Here is a 4,870-nt window from a genome sequence, read left to right as displayed (position 1 = left end):
CTGCATTCCTGGCCCATTGTCACTTCCGTGGTCACTTTATGCCCTTTAGTTAAAGCAGGAGGATCTTTTGATAGATCAAATGATATTAACACCATTCTGATAGTTTTTTCCTATTATGAGCTGTTACTCCACCCCAGCCAGGCTGGTCTTCTCACTAATTTCTCCTTTTACTGAGTGTTGGAACAATCTTAGAATTGTCTCCCTCCCTCTCTCCACCTAATCAATCAATCACCAAATCAATCAATTAATTCAACAAATAATCACCTGTTATGTGCCAAGAACTATCAACAAAAGCAACATAGACCTGGTTTTGCTAGAATTATAACCTAGTAAATTCTGGTACTGAATTCTGTTCCTCTTTCCGGCTGGCAATAAGTAATGTAAATCAAGGTTGCATGTGCTTATGCATCTGACCTTGCTAATGCAGGTGCCTGCTCTAGAACCTATGATGGGAACATATGCTTTGGAGTCCAGAAGAACTTGGTTTGAAGCACAGCTTGCCACACACTGTGTAACCTTTCTGATTCTCAGTGTCCTCATTCAGTTTAAATGTCCTTTACCTTTAGTTTTATTATTATGTTTTAAAAAGTAAATTTCCTTAGAAGTTTTCAGAATACATTAATTCTACAGCCAGTAAAGGAATAGTTTTCCAAAGCAAGAAAACAGTTAATCTCATGATGCTCTGGCCAGAGTGGAGGAGAGGGCTGCATGGTAGCAGCCACTCCCATGCCTGACAGCCCCCTTTCTCTACCCTCCTACCTCTTGGCAAGTATCTTCAGCCTGGCCAGCAGGTATGAACCGTTAATCTAAGGCTCAACGTATTGTCGGTCCTTTGGGAAGACACTCGGGTGCTGCACAAGCTTCAAAACAGCTTTCTAGTATTTCTCTCTATAAATCAAGTAAGTGGTTTAAAGCCTCAGATAGGAAACCGTGAAGGAAAAGAAATCATTAAGGTCACCATGACCTGTCTTTTTGCCAGAGGTTCTCCAACTGGAGCCTGCTTCTATCAGAATCCTCTGGATAGCTGGATGGCTGAGCCCACTCCAAGCTTCAAGCTTCAGGAGCGGACCTGAGAAGCTGCATTCATTTCTTTCTCTCTCTCTTTCTCTCTTTCTTTCTTTTGTTTTGGTGGAGTTTTGCTCTATCGCCCAGGCTGGAGTACAGTGGGACAATCTCAGCTCACTGCAACCTCTGCCTCCTAGGTTTAAGCGATTCTTCTGCCTCAGCCTCCTGAGTAGTTGGGATTACAGGTGTGCACTACCATGCCCGGCTAATTTTTGTATTTTTATTAGAGATAGGGTTTTGTCATGTTGGCCAGGCTGGTCTCGAACTCCTGACCTTAAGTGATCTGCCCGCCTTGGCCTCCCAAAGTACTGGGATTACAGGCGTGAGCCACTGTGCCCAGCCAGAAGCTGCATTTCTAAGAAGCTCCCAGGGGAAGCCGTGCTGCTGAGCAAGGACCATACCTTGAGAACTCCTGCACTTTGCTAATTGGTTTGGGAGGCAATGGAACCAGACTGCCTTGGGTAACTCTGGGGAAGTATTAACCTCCTCAGTTTCTTCAACTAGAAGATCACCTACCTGGGACAGTTTTTATGAGGGTAAATCAGTTAGAACACAGGGAGCACTTTGAGCAGCAACTGGGTGAGGTAAAAACTGAATAAATAAAGGTTATTTATCATTTTTATTACATCGTATCCTACTGCTGCTTTTTTCCCTCTATCGTCGTCATTAAAGCACACATATCCCACGTCTTCTAAGTTCCTCCGCTGAAGCAGTATACTTAGCTTCATCTATTCAAATAGTTTCCCCTTCTAATTTATGTATTAAATAAATAAATATTTAATATTGAAAATGTTTAACTAGGCTGGATGTGGTGGTGCATGCCTGTAATCCCAGCTACTTGCGGCTGAGGTGAGAGGATTACTTGAATCCCGGAGGTGGAGGCTGTAGTGAGCCAAGATCGTGCCATTGTGCACCAGCCTGGGTGACAGAGGGAGACACCATCTCAAGAAAAAAAAAAAAAGAAAGAAAAAGAAAATAAGAAGAGAGGATAAGTGCTGCAAATATACATACAGTATGCAGAAGTTTCAAATAATGTTAAAATCGCTATTGAGATGGACATAATTAATGCATCATGTTAATTGCGAGCTCCATTTCTGTGTGAATAGAAACCATACCAAACACCATCAATCGAAATGTGTTTTTATCAGACAACTTTTGAGGTACCTCTACCTTGTGAATAAAGGCTTTCTGCAGTTTGCAGCATACAGAAGTTTGTTCCTTATGTAACAGTACCAAAGGAATCCAGCTGGATCTCATGCCATGTGAAATTTTACCTACACCTCTTTCCTGAAAGAGATGTTTTAATCCCGGGAGCCAAGATCCTCTGGAGACCAGGGCCAAATAACTGCCACATTGGAATGCATTCCACTGGGGGTTCCTGTATTTCATATATGAAAGCTTCCTGGCCGCATGTGTGTTTTGGTTGGCTTTAGTCGCAGTCCTGAAGGGTTTTGCTTTGCTTTCGTCATGTAAATGACGAAAGGGAAAGGGACTTCGCCACTCATGGCCTCATTAACAACCATGGTGCCAAGATGTGGACCTTTAAGTGACTTTTAGTTTATAGATTCTGAAAACCCACAACTTGCTAGTTGTGAGTGACAAGCATCTTTCTGAGAACTTTCTGCGAATTCCCCACTTCCAAGTTTACACAGCCTTTTGTAGTCTTAAAAAAAGAAGAGAAAAATACCAAACAGTTCCTTTGTTGAGAAAGCAGCCTACATATAGACCTGATTTTTCATGGTATGTTTGAGTCCACGAAGTAGAAATGAACAAAAATTATTGCTTAGTTTGCCTGATGTCAAATCAGTTTTGTTTTAAAAATGTCTTTAGTAATTAGGTAAAATGTTAGCTAAGCTGACTTTAGTTAATTTACAAAGTTTTGACTTCATTTTGTTATGATGAGACTTTATAAACCTGATCTTTAAAATAAGCCTTTTACAATTTTTAAAAATTTAGTTTTTGAGACAGTTTCACTCTTCTTGCCCAGGCTGGGCGGAAGTGGCGTGATCTCAGCTCATTGCAACCTTCGCCTCCCTGGTTCAAGCAATTCTTCTGCTTCAGCCTCCCGAGTAGCTGGGACTACAGGTGCTCGCCACCATGCCCAGCTAATTTTTGTATTTTTAGTAGAGACGGGATTTCACCATGTTGGCCAAGTTGGTCTCGAACTCCTGACCTCAGGTGATCCAACCACCTCGGCCTCCCAAAGTGCTGGGACTATAGGCATGAGCCACCACGCCTGGCCAGGTGTTTTTTTTTGTTTTTTGGAAACGAATCTTCTTTTATTTCACAAGTGGAAATCTTCCAGGAAATGTCTACCTCAAGGGAAATCCAGTGACATCTTGATTCTGGGTAGAACATATGAGAAACGAATAGTGTAGCACTGCTTGGCTATTTGGGATAGGATCTGTCTTAGGTCCCCATAAGCGCTTTTATTTCTGTGTAATTTACTGCAAAACTCTATGAGGTAGGACTAATATTATCTTACGTTAAGGGTTAAGACAACTGAGACTTGAGGATTTGTCAAAAATAAAAGATTTTCTGACTTTGGAGTGCAATGTGCATTTCTGTTGCACAGATCTCCACCCAGGGCAAATTCGATGACAATGACAATTCGATGTCAGAACTTGTTCTCAGGAAAGGCTCTTATGAACTCATTCACACTGCATGTGAATGACTGAGAAAACTCGATGTATTCACTTTTTTTTTTTTTTTTTTTAATTTAAAGAAGTAAACCTGGGTGTTTTGTGGTTCTGAGTATGAGAGAACGAAAGCTGAAGCTTGGCTATAGATGAAAACTTCTATTCATTATTCCAATTTAACAGACAGTGCTTCCAAAATAGCAATTCACCTAAATATACCTAGTTAGGGTGTTAAGAAATACTTTGATTAAAACCACACTGCAAAATAGGGAACTTCAATGGACTGCTTTCAACTCTCGACCTCAGAGGAAGGAAATCAACTAACTGATAATGAAAATTAGCAGGAAAAAAAAAAAGTTTAGGATCCATAACAGATTCGGAGTCAACAATGACAGGATTCAGCATTTTGGGGTTCAATTAAAACCAGGCTTGTGGGTTGCCGGTCAAGTTGTGTTTCAGTGTGTAACGCATAAAACTTCTTGTTACACGCTCCGCGGTGTTGGGGATTTTCTACTGCATCTCGACAGCACCTCGGGTAACAACCGAGCCCCTCCTCCTCGCAGCGTGGGTCGTAGGAGTCCTCGGCCATTCTTCCTCCTCCCTCCCGCCGCCGGCCCCAGCATCCGTCCGGGTCCGCTTCTACGCAGGTTCAGCGGCCGCGGAGACAAAAGCGCCCCTGCTCGTCTTCGGTGCCGCTGCTTGGTCCAGGGGCTTCTGTGGGATTTTAAAACGCTGAGGAGGACACTCACAGTGTTTTACCGAGAAACGCTTTCGAGCTCGGATCTTTGGTGATCACTTTAAGAACGTATTAGTTTTCTTTGTAGCTTAAAAAGAAAAAATCTCGTTCGCCAAGCCACCTGGCACCCCAAACACTCTGCTGCGAGCGCCGGGAGGGAAAGGGCGGGAGCGCGCAGGCTCCGTGGGCTGCGAAGGCGCCTGGGCAGCCTAGATAAGGCAGCAGCAAACGCCAGGCTCCGTACCGCCCCACAAGGCTGAGTTTCCCGGCTTGCAGGCCTCCGCGCGGGGCGGGGCGGGGCGGACGCGCCACTGCGCGCGACCAATCGACAGCGCCGGGGATGATTCAAAAGGCCGAGGAGCCAATGGGAGCCCCGGGCGGCCTCGCCGGAGGGAAGGGAAGGCGAGGGGAGGGGAGAAGCGAGGCGAGG

Source organism: Macaca nemestrina, chromosome 1, assembly GCF_043159975.1.
Source record: "Macaca nemestrina isolate mMacNem1 chromosome 1, mMacNem.hap1, whole genome shotgun sequence".
Lineage (NCBI taxonomy): Eukaryota > Metazoa > Chordata > Mammalia > Primates > Cercopithecidae > Macaca > Macaca nemestrina.
This window is presented reverse-complemented; position numbering follows the sequence as displayed.